Genomic DNA, 12,802 nt, shown 5'->3' with positions numbered 1-12,802 from the left:
AGCGCCGAACGAACGGCACCTCCGCGTTCAACACACGTACGGTCAGCGTGACGTCTCCTCCTTCTTGATCCAGCAAGGGGGAAGGAGAGGTTGATGAAGATCCAGCAGCACGACGGCGTGGTGGTGGATGCAGGGGTCACCGTAGCAGGGCTTCGCCGTTCTACTGTGAGAGGGAGAGGTGTAGCAGGGGAGAGGGAGGTGCCAAGACTCAAGGGTGCGGCTGCCCCTCCCTCCCCCCTTTATATAGGCCCCCTAGGGGGTGCGCCGGCCCTAGGAGATGGGATCTCCTAGGGGGGCGGCGGCCAAGGGGTGGAGTGCCCCCCAAGCCAGGTGGGGCGCCCCCCCACCCTAGGGTTCCCAACCCTAGGCGCATGGGGTGGGCCAAGGGAGGTGCACCAGCCCACTATGGGCTGGTTCCCCTCCCCACTTTAGCCAATGGGGCCCTTCGGGATGGGTGGCCCCACCCGGTGGACCCCCGGGACCCTTCCGGTGGTCCCGGTACAATACTGGTGACCCCCGAAACTCTCCCGATGACCGAAACTACACTTCCTATATATAATTCTTCACCTCCGGACCATTCCGGAACTCCTCGTGACGTCCGGGATCTCATCCGGGACTCCGAACAACTTTCGGGTTACTGCATATTTATATCTCTACAACCCTAGCGTCACTGAACCTTAAGTGTGTAGACCCTACGGGTTCGGGAGACATGTAGACATGACCGAGATGGATCTCCAGTCAATAACCAACAGTGGGATCTAGATACCCATGTTGGCTCCCACATGCTCCTCGATGATCTCATCGGATAAACCACGATGTCGAGGATTCAAGCAACCCCGTATACAATTCCCTTTGTCAATCGGTACGTTACTTGCCCGAGATTCGATTGTCGGTATCCCAATACCTCGTTCAATCTCGTTACCGGCAAGTCACTTTACTCGTACCGTAATGCATGATCCTGTGACCAGACACTTGGTCACTTTGAGCTCATTATGATGATGCATTACCGAGTGGGCCCAGAGATACCTCTTCGTCATACGGAGTGACAAATCCCAGTCTTGATCCGTGTCAACCCAACAGACACTTTCGGAGATACCCGAAGTATACCTTTATAGTCACCCAGTTACGCTGTGACGTTTGGTACACCCAAAGCACTCCTACGGCATCCGGGAATTACACGATCTCATGGTCTAAGGAAAAGATACTTGACATTGGAAAAACTCTAGCAAACGAACTATACGATCTTATGCTATGTTTAGGATTGGGTCTTGTCCATCACATCATTCTCCTAATGATGTGATCTCGTTATCATTGACATCCAATGTCCATAGTCAGGAAACCATGACTATCTGTTGATCAACAAGCTAGTCAACTAGAGGCTTACTAGGGACATGTTGGTGTCTATCTATTCACACATGTATTATGATTTCCGGATAACACAATTATAGCATGAATAAAAGACAATTATCATGAACAAGGAAATATAATAATAATCCTTTTATTATTGCCTCTAGGGCATATTTCCAACAATAATAAATATCATCATCATCATATCATTAACAACTTATCATCATCATCATCATATCATTGGTCACTAGTCGTAATCACAAGTACTCCTGACATCTTCAACTCTAACACATTGTATCACATAATAAACATATTGTGCCTCATAGGACCTACTACATTCTCTTAGGACCTACTATATTCTCTAAGGTAAAATAGAAAAAAACAAGATAGCCCCTCGCTCTCCATTATGGAGAATGCAGATTATCCTGTCTCCAATTCTTGCCTTTCGCTTAATGTTGCTTCCAAGAACCTCCTTACGAATGTCCAAACATTTTTTCCACTCTTTGATTAGCATGTGTTCACCGGTTTCAGAAATTCGATATGCACAGGGGAGATCCATAGGATGACCTGGCTGTAGGTTCAGAACTTCAAGGCGACCATTGTAATACATCAGATGAGGCACACAATCCATCGGGATTTTCTGTTGAAAAACATAGTAATAACTTCGTAGTTAGCAATGATGTACTAGTTTTAGAAGTATGCAAAAGATGCACGGATGTCGTACTAGTAAAATATCTTACCAGGGTATCTCCATAGAAGTTATCGTGGTTCAACACGTGCACTAGTGGCACGTATTCACCATAATTTGGAGGAGTTCGATAATAGGTATTGTAATTATCAAAAAAAGTACAATAAGCAATCAGATGATTTTTCTCCTTATAAGTTAATTCGGAGCCATCAGTGTAGTGGGTTTTGTCTACCATCTTCTGCACATTCTTTGAAGATTCAAAATAAGCTGTCAATGGAAATAAGCTGTCAACTATTTTGAAATAAACAATATAAATTAGTCAATAACTATGTTTGAGAAACTCACATTGCGGTAGAATTGGAAGCGTATCAACAAGGACCCAAATGTCCATATTGTCTTGCTCGATGTCAAGATGACCAAGATCCATGGTGACAATCATACCCTCATAAAAACCATATATTTTGCAAAGTGCTTCCCAATTTTGACAACCAAAATGGGTTACGCTCTAAGAATTATACAGATTTACTTCAAATCGATATCATGATGGGTCCTTAGGTGTATTTTCTTTGTTTGGAAATTTTCATGGTCTTCAAAACCCATCCTCTCCAAGACATAGCGTCTTGCATGGCATGGGATAAGCTAGTCGAATTGTAAAAGATGAAAATTAGACGTTGAAATAGTTGAAGTCATGCTTAATTACGAAAAAAAACACTTGTCGTTGTTGCGTACCGTTTCAACATCGAAGGTCTCATCGAGCTTAATGCTGAAGCGCTGATCTTTGTCCAGCTCAACGAACCCGTCGCACATACCTCGATCATCGTGGCACCAGCTACACTCCCCCGGGAGACTGTCATCGTCCGAGTACAACATTTCCTACGTTCATAATTCAAAGATTAAACTTGTACAATTAAATATATGTACTAAAAACCTAAATTAGATCATTATTTTTCAAAGAAAATCCAGGCCACTCGATCGAGCGCCTGAAAAATCCGGCATGACCTTTGCTAAAAAAGGACATATCGAGCGCCTGAAATTTGCCGGAACGGAAATTAATCAACACTCCGGCAAAACATAGGCCACTCGGAGGTGTAACCAAAACATGAAATAATTTCTTAAACTAAAAAATAACACCAAATATGGCATGTTCAACTAGTTCTATTAATTCAACTAGTTCTATTAATTCAACTAGTTCTTACTAAATATAAACTTAGTATAAAAAGAAAAAAACTAGTTCTTTCTAAAAATGAAGTAGTTCAACTAGTTATTAATTTACTTACTATACTAGTTCAACTAAAACTTAACTAGTTCAACTAGAACTAAACTAGTTCTATTAATTCAACTAGTTCTTACTAAATATAAACTTACTATAAATAGAAAGAAACTAGCACATCTACTACTACTAATTAACATCTAACTACTACATCTACTACTAATTAACTTGTACTACTGCTAATTATACAACTAGTTTACCATCACTACTAGTAATTAATATCCACTACTTCTAAAAATCATTATCTATGAACCCTAAATTAACATCTACTACTACTAAAATCATCTACTAACTAAGCAAAGAGAGAGGGGGTTGGGGAGGGGTGGGGGCTTACAGAGGGAGAGACGGTGGCAGGGAGGTGCTCGGCGACGGAGGGGCGGCGAGGGCGGGCTCGGGATCGGGAGGGCGGCGGTCCTGGGCGGCGGGCTCGGCGGGCTCGGTCGAGGGCGGCGACAGTGTGGTCGAGAGTGGCGGCGGTGAGGTTGAGGGCGGGCGGTGGTGGCGGTGGTGAGGGCGCAGGCGCGCTCGGGCTCGGGCGGCGACGACAGGGAGTAGGGGAACAGGCCGGTGGGGGGGAAAGGAGGACTTAGCGAAATTTTGATGCGGGGGGTGGTTAACTCGAACTAGCAGTAGCGCACGTACAGAAAACGCGCTATAGCTAACTTATCTACAGCGCGTTTTGGGAAAAACCGCTACTGCCAATGGAAGCAGTTATTTCTTTTGTTTAGTAAAAATATCAAAAATATACATTGGTCATCATTGATCTTTTTGTGTATAATCTAAATAGTCAACATGAATCCTCACTGTACCTGTATAGGTACAGGCGAGGATTCATATTGCAACCACAAATCATACACATATAGTTCAATGAAGACCAAGTGCTCGAGATAGGTTGAGAAGCAACATATTTAAGGTGGTAAACACCTTGTTCGCTTAGCAGTATGGGACTAAACTTAATTAGTTGCGGTCATACTTACCAGCAGCGAGTTTTGAGCAAAACTGCTGCTACTAAGTTCTTTAGCAGTAGCGTGTCCACGGGAAGGGCGCTACTACTATATCTAGCCTGGAGGCAACACCGTGGCAATTATAGTAGTAGCGCTCTTTTCACCTAGAGCGCTACTGCTACTCAGTCATTAGCAGCGCTCTTTTCTAAAGCTCGTTGCTGCTAATTAGCAGTAGCGTCTATTTTTAGACCGCGCTGCTGCTAAGATTCTGTGTATAAGGTTTTCCCTAGTAGTGGTCGGGCACCATCATCGCACGGCCACAACTCCAGGAAAAACCAGATCAAAGTACCACCCACCCAAGCACCTAGAGGATCGGCAAGTGAGGTGCGGGACTTGGCCGGACTAGAAGTAGAAGCCATGAAGAGAGCGCCATTGAGGCCGTACATAGCGCCCCGGATGCCCATGCCAAGAGTAGCAACTCGAACTAGCAAGGCATCCGAAGTCTTCGAATCCAACACCGAACACACCATGAGCAACAAGACAACGCCTTCATGAAGGATACAATGCCAAGACGCTGTCACTGTCCGATCTAGTCACTAGATCTAGGGTTTCCCCCTATACTTGCTTTGGGGGCGGAAAAGAGGCCATGGCAGCACCTTCAAGAAGGGGACGGCATCCGTAGGTGCCGCTGCCGCCAGCATCAGCAAGCCGAGCAAAGATCTTTTCCCCGGCCAAAGTCCGCACAATCCCAAAGGCTATTGAATAGGATTCAAAGACAGGGAAACCAAAGCAGGCCGAGACCACAACCACTGGAAGAACAGTCGCACCCATCACTATAAAGATGACAATGAGCGCCGCTAGATGCTCCACCACAGACAACCACCACAGGACAGATCGAGCACCACCCACATCACACCACAGCCGGTTCAAGGGGAGAGGCATGGTTGGGAGCTAGGATCGAGGCTCCGCTGCCGGGAGAATGCCGGATAGCCTGAGGCCAGGGGGTCATCAGCCCCACTGCGGCTAGCCAGAGAGGAGGCACGGCCAAGACAAGGTCCTACCGCCGGAGGATGCCGGACAGCCAGGGCCAGGTGGGTGGCCGGGCGAGGTGGAGCGCAACGGAGCGTGTGGGAGGAGGGGGACGCGTGAAAGTCCAATCATGCCCTTAATCGTATTTTGATGTTGATGACAATATACACATAGGGGACTAACAATGTTTGTCAAGTATATCTCAGGTTTACTCCCCTCGGGGCCGTGTGTGTGGATCATGACCACGAAAATATTTATCTTGCTCAAGAATGAAGAAACAAGTCTACTGGCTTAGGCCCTTTATGTTTGTTCTTGAGTATAGGGATCCCGCACTATTAAGAGGGGAACATGGGGTCTCGCGAAAGTATTGGTCAAGTGATCTTCTTAAAACACTCATCATCTGAACCCTATCTCTATCGGACGACCGGTATCCATCGGACGTTCGGTACTTCCTATACAAAGCCAAAACATCGAATTTTTGACCTTCACGTTTAAATCCGGCTTGTCCCTAACAGAGCCAACACATTGGACTTCCGGTCTCTGTCGGACGTCCGGTGCCTCAGACGACCAACATTCTCCAGAAATATGTTATTCACTTACCCAAGCCAAAACGTCGGATGACCGGTCCTTTACGGACATCCAGTACCATCCAAACAAAGTACATATGTTGGATGTCCGGTACCTGTCGAGGCCTCGAACGTCCGACAACTGCTGCACTCACATGGCTCCAACGGGCACTTATTGTGGGAGACTATATATACCTCTCACCCATTTCGTGAGAGGGTTGGCCATTCACTTTGAACATCCCCAAGAACACATTTCACTCTCTCTCACACACACTCATACACCAGATCCCTAAGGGATTAGAGAGCATTTGAGAGAAGTTGTCCACTCAAGTGATAGATCCACTCCTTCCCCCACTTTGCACCAAAGGAATTCTTGATTTGAGAAAGCCTTGAGCTTTCCCCCATTGTTCTTGTTACTATTGGAGATTGGAGACTCCTAGGCGGTAGGAGTTCTTCGGTGTGGAATCAAATCATTGTGATTACCCCCGAAAATTTTGTGAGGGTTTGGAGACCACCCCAAGGTCTACGACTAGTGGTTTAGAATCACCGTCGTGGTGATATGTCAAAGAGAGAATAGGGTGAGCCTTCATGGCATTGGTGTGCCTTCGTGGTAACACCCACCTCTCTAAACGGTGACGTAGCTTCCCTCCAAGGAAGTGAACATTGGCATACATCCTCGTCTCTCGAAGTTGCGGTTATTCCTAACCCTAACTCCCTATTTGTGGTTACTTGTGTCTTAGTCTTTACTTGTCATATATTGTGCTTGTTTACTCATATACTTGAGGTACTTCTTCACATTGCTTAGCGCTTAATATCATTCTTGCAATTGTTAGGCCCACCTTTATATTCCGCATTATTGCCTAAAATTGCTGAGTAACAATTAAAATTTGTAATTGTACCTATTCACTGAAATATGCCCTAGAGGCAATAATAAAGTTATTATTTATTTCCTTATATCATGATAAATGTTTATTATTCATGCTAGAATTGTATTAACCGGAAACATAATACATGTGTGAATACATAGACAAACAGAGTGTCACTAGTATGCCTTTACTTGACTAGCTTGTTGATCAAAGATGGTTATGTTTCCTAACCATAGACATGAGTTGTCATTTGATTAACGGGATCACATCATTAGGAGAATGATGTGATTGACTTGACCCATTCCGTTAGCTTAGCACTTGATCGTTTAGTTTGTTGCTATTGCTTTCTTCATGACTTATACATATTCCTATGACTATGAGATTATGCAACTCCCATTTACCGGAGGAACACTTTGTGTGCCAACAAACGTCACAACATAACTGGGTGATTATAAATGTGCTCTACAGGTGTCTCCGAAGGTACTTGTTGGGTTTGCGTATTTCGAGATTAGGATTTGTCACTCCGATTGTCGGAGAGGTATCTCTGGGCCCACTCGGTAATGCACATCACTTAAGCCTTGCAAGCATTGCAACTAATGAGTTAGTTGCGGGATAATGTATTACGGAATGAGTAAAGAGACTTGTCGGTAACGAGATTGAACTAGGTATTGAGATACCGACGATCGAATCTCGGGGAAGTAACATACCGATGACAAAGGGAACAACGTATGTTGTTATGCGGTTTGACCAAAAAAGATCTTCGTAGAATATGTGGGAGCCAATATGAGCATCCAGGTTCCGCTATTGGTTATTGATCGGAAACGTGTCTCAGTCATGTCAACATAGTTCTCGAACCCGTAGGGTCCGCACGCTTAAAGTTTTGATAACAGTTATATTATGAGTTTATATGTTTTGATGTATCGAAGATTGTTCAGAGTCCCGGATGTGATCACAGACATAATGAGGAGTCTCGAAATGGTCGAGACATGAAGATTGATATATTGGACGACTATATTCGGACACCGGAATGGTTCCGGTGGTTATCGAATATATACCGGAGTACCGGGGGGGGGGGGGTTACCGGACCCCCTGGAGGTTATTGGGCCTCATGGGCCCAATTGGTGGAAGAGGAGAGGCGGCCAAGGGGCAGCCCCCAAGTCGAAACTAGACAAAGAGGGGGGCGGCGCCCCCCCCTTTCCTTTCCCCCTCTCTCTCCTTCCCTCTCCTCTCCTAATCCAACAAGGAAAGGGAGGGAGTCCTACTCCGGGAGTAGGACTCCTCCTGGCACGCCCCTCCTGGCTGGCCGCCTCCCCCCTTGCTCCTTTATATATGGGGGCAGGGGGCACCCTAGAGAAACAACAATTGATCTGTTGATCTTTTAGCCGTGTGCGGTGCCCCCTCCACCATAGTCCACCTCGATAATACTGTAGCGGTACTTAGGTGAAGCCCTGCGTCGGTAGAACATCATCGTCGTCACCACGTCGTCGTGCTGACGAAACTCTCCCTCAACACTCGGCTGGATCGGAGTTCGAGGGACGTCATCGGGCTGAACGTGTGTTGAACTCGGAGGTGCCGTGCGTTCGGTACTTGATCGGTCAGATCATGAAGACGTATGACTACATCAACCACGTTGTGCTAACGCTTCCGCTTTCGGTCTACGAGGGTACGTGGACAACACTCTCCCCTCTCGTTGCTATGCATCACCATGATCTTGCGTGTGCATAGGATTTTTTTTGAAATTACTACGTTATCCAACAGTGGCATCTGAGCCAGGTTTTATGCGTTGATGTATTATGCACGAGTAGAACACAAGTGAGTTGTGGGCGATATAAGTCATACTGCTTACCAGCATGTCACACTTTGGTTCGGCGGTATTGTTTGATGAAGCGGCCCGGACCGACATTACGCGTACGCTTACGCGAGACTGGTTTTACCGCCGTGCTATGCACACAGGTGACTAGAGGGTGTCAGTTTCTCCAACTTTAGTTGAACTGAGTGTGGCTACGCCTGGTCCTTGAGAAGGTTAAAATAGCACTAACTTGACAAACTATCGCTGTGGTTTTGATGTGTATGTAAGAACGGTTCTTTCTCAGCCCGTAGCAGCCACGTAAAACTTGCAACAACAAAGTAGAGGACTGCTAACTTGTTTTTGCAGGGCATGTTGTGATGTGATATGGTCAAGATGTGATGAGATATAAGTTGTTGTATAAGATGATCATGTTTTGTTGAAGTTATCGGTAACTGGCAGAAGCCTTATGGTTGTCTCTTTATTGCATAAGATGCAAGCGCCAAATAATTGCTTTACTTTATCGCTATGCGATAACAATAGTTGCAAGAGCAATAGTTGGCGAGACGATGATGTGACAACACATTGATATAGATCAAGATGATGGAGATCATGGTGTCATGCCGGTGACGATGGAAATCATGACGATGCTTTGGAGATGGAGATCAAAGGCACAAGATGATGATGGCCATATCATGTCACATATTTTGATTGCATGTGATGTTTATCTTTTATACATCTTATTTTGCTTAGTTCGACGGTAGGTTTATAAGATTATCTCTCACTAATTATCAAGGTACAAGTGTTCTCCCTGAGTATGCACCGTTGTGAAAGTTCTTCGTGCTGAGACACCACGTGATGATCGGGTGTGATAGGCTCTACATTCAAATGCAACGGGTGCAAAATAGTTGCACACACGGAATACTCAGGTTAAACTTGACGAGCCTAGCATATAACAGATATGGCCTCGGAACACTGACACCGAAAGGTCGAGCGTGAATCATATAGTAGATATGATCAACATAGTGATGTTCACCATTGAAACTACTCCATCTCACGTGATGATCGGACATGGTTTAGTTGATATGGATCACGTGATCACTTAGAGGATTAGAGGGATGTCTATGTAAGTGGGAGTTCTTAAGTAATATGATTAATTGAACTTAAATTTATCATGAACTTAGTCCTGATAGTATTAGCATATCTATGTTGTAGATCAATAGCTCGCGTTTACCTGCCCTGTTTTATTTTTGACTAGGACATATGCCCGTGCGTTGCAACGGGAGAAAAATTAACGTTGTGTGAGCAAAACTCATTCGCATTGTCCACATAAAAAAACTTGGTAGGTAGGTGCCCACCGTCTTTTTTTCTCGAAACACTGACATTATCCATCCATCTGTCTGAAAAGTGAAAACATGAAATACTTCCTCCGTTTTTAAATATAAGCCTTCTTCGATATTTCAATACGAACTACATGCAAATATATGAACATACGAATATATATAGATATATTTTAGAACATAGATTCATTCATTTTACTTCGTATATAGTTCATATTTAAATTTTTAAGAAGACTTATATTTAAGAACGAAGGGGGTATATGTTTTAAAAAGATATGAATATGGTCATATTCTGCATGCAACGACCCAACCCCCGATGCCTATATGGAATTATGAATCATCACATGTAAGATAGAAGATCAGAAAAAAATTTATGTATATTACACGATTCCACAAAAAAAGAATCCACCATCTCACCACCATCACCAAAATCACCAAGGGGGGAGGAGTCCTCACAGACACCTACTCAGGCAAAGAAAGCGGAACAAAAAAATCGCTCACTCTTCCCCTCGGCCACCCAGCCTGTGTGGACTCCAAATATGAAAATGGAGGGTGCCACAGGCATACACGCACTCTTCATTTACTGCATGGCAACCGACATCGACACACACAGGAAATTAGCACCGTCGGCTAACGGCTCTATAACATCCCTTCATCCTTGTATGATCCATCTCGATCTACTCATCTTCTCTAGTTCGCCTCCTGACTTGTGTCACACCTCTCATGCCCCCCGCCCGGAGCCTCCCAGCGATGCCTCGTGATGGCTCATGCTGCCACCGCCGGCTCATGCCTCCCTTGACGTCCTCCTCCTCCTTCTTCAGTCAAGGGACTCGTCACACCAATATTGGAACTCATTTCCTGACTTCATCAAAAGGTTAGGTAAGACAAATATCTGCTGGGTGATCGACACATGGAGGAAAGACCAAAAGGAAAAAATCGAAGTATTCAGTTCAACCATCAATTCGCAAAATCACTATGCCAGTAATAAGTTTATTTTTACAAAAATATATTTCTATTACTCAATGATTGTTACATCATTAACTAACAAAGGTACATGCTATTTAGGTGGATTATCCAACAAAATTCAAGGAGAAGTAAATTTGGTTTCCCTAGCAAGCTCATGGGACACAAGATTTGCTTCCCAAGAGAAATGTTCAACCTTCAAAAAAAATCTTGAACAACTCTGTGTGCATATGGTAGCAGTCCTCACGAATCAAGTTAGTACCTTGAATGAAGTCACTCTTCTTCGTCCAAAAAGTCATTGTCTTGACTGCTACTATCTGTGTTGGCCACAACATCGGTTTGAACCTACATACTTTCACGTGGTTAGCCACAAAATGAAACATATGACCACATTATGTAAATAGATAAGTGTGTGTCAAAACTGAAAAATCAACTACACCTAGTTGACCAAGAATTAATCCACAAGATGCAATATATGTAACTAATTTAGGTATAGTAGTAAATCAATCCCATTTGATTCATTCTTTATTCGCTACTATGAAAGTACCGCAGACCCCTTGTAGACTACAAAATTTGTATTAGTAGTATACAACAGTAACATGTACACAAAAATTGACAACCTCCCAAGCCCTGAAGAGTCACTTCAGAACAACTTTTTCAAATAGCAATTTCTAGTATGCATTGAGTAGGATTATCTTAAGAAGTACTCCACCTCATGTCTTCTTCCTATAAGTCCCACAAAATGGCAACAAACATGTAGATTCTTTAAAAGAGAGGATCCATAGGGCCATTGAGTGCAGCTTCAGGTCAGTTTTGAAACTGAACGTGGTTTGAGCAAATTTATCATCTTTTTAAATCTGCTTTAGCTTACCATTTGTATCGAATATAGTTCACCAGAATTTAACACTACACGGGAACTAAACTGAGCGAGAGTTTTTGTATCTAAAGCGTACCTGATGCCGTGAGCTCTCAATTGTACTGCATTAAATGTAGAGTCACAAATGTCAGGCATAAACTGGTTGGTCTCTCATCAAGCAACAACTGATAAAACCAGGCTATTTGCAACTTGACAACATACAGGCAGAGTCACACAAACAGACTTCCGCTTGATATATATATCACCTCGTCTCCGGAATAATCTATCAACTTCTGTTTCACCTGGATCGGATTGGCTTCAATTCAGATTGCATTGTTCTGGATAATCCCCACGAAATCAAATGAACAATGGACCCTTGCCTACTCTTCGGCCATCAACACGGACAGCTTGGAACATCATGTACACTTGTTTTAGGTGCAAATCCGGCATCAGATACACTTGTTTTTTCATTCTGAATATCTAAATAGTAGTAAGAGTTGGATCTGAAAATTCCCAGTCTGTCATAGCATAACATCAAACAGGATGTGGGCGGGGTACTTTCGCCGATGCTAATCACCGCTCCTGCCTCAAACACCTGCACATGTGGCCAAAGAAGAATCGGAGAGATAAGATGACACAAAGCAGAGAGCATGAGGACAAGAGGAGGAGATGTGATATTCAGCCACAGGCACCCCGAGCCCCGTCAACAGGCGTACACCGTAGGCTCTGAGGCCGCCGCCCCGCGCCACATCAACTTGGTCGGGAGGAGCAGGACCAGGACGTCCGCGCGTCCCCTTTGAGCCGGTGGCCAATCCGGCATAGTCTGTAGCCCCTAAACCGAAGCAGAGTGGCCGCACACGTGCCGATTCGTCGTGGCCGCCGATGCCGCTCGCCGGACCCCAAAGGAGGAGGCGTGTGGGCGGACGGTCGGGCGAGACATGGCCGCCCGCGTGCGGCGCATCATGAGGAGCATGTGGTATGTGGCACCGCGGTGGTGGGTAGAGCGCGCCGGAGAGGGAGAGGAGGAAGACGGTAGCACGCCGGCGCCGGTGAAATAGGGGAGAGGAGGATGGGGGCATGGCGGCGGGGCAGAGGGAACCCTCGTCTTCTCATCCGCGATAGCGATGTCAACCACGGGGCTGCATAT

The 12,802-nt window shown here is 45.0% G+C and overlaps 1 long non-coding RNA gene across 1 annotated transcript; it reads right to left on the bottom strand.

Moving 5' to 3' along the window:
• Nucleotides 1–10,248: 10,248 nt before the first annotated feature.
• LOC123058711 (uncharacterized) lies at nt 10,249–11,978 on the bottom strand. Its single transcript, XR_006427284.1, has 3 exons — nt 11,753–11,978; nt 11,062–11,144; nt 10,249–10,694 (listed from the first exon to the last, which is right to left on the bottom strand). It is a non-coding gene; the product is annotated as an uncharacterized lncRNA (long non-coding RNA).
• Nucleotides 11,979–12,802: the final 824 nt, after the last annotated feature.

Source organism: Triticum aestivum, chromosome 3A (genome assembly GCF_018294505.1).
Source record: "Triticum aestivum cultivar Chinese Spring chromosome 3A, IWGSC CS RefSeq v2.1, whole genome shotgun sequence".
Taxonomy (NCBI): domain Eukaryota; kingdom Viridiplantae; phylum Streptophyta; class Magnoliopsida; order Poales; family Poaceae; genus Triticum; species Triticum aestivum.
This window is presented reverse-complemented; position numbering and strand designations above follow the sequence as displayed.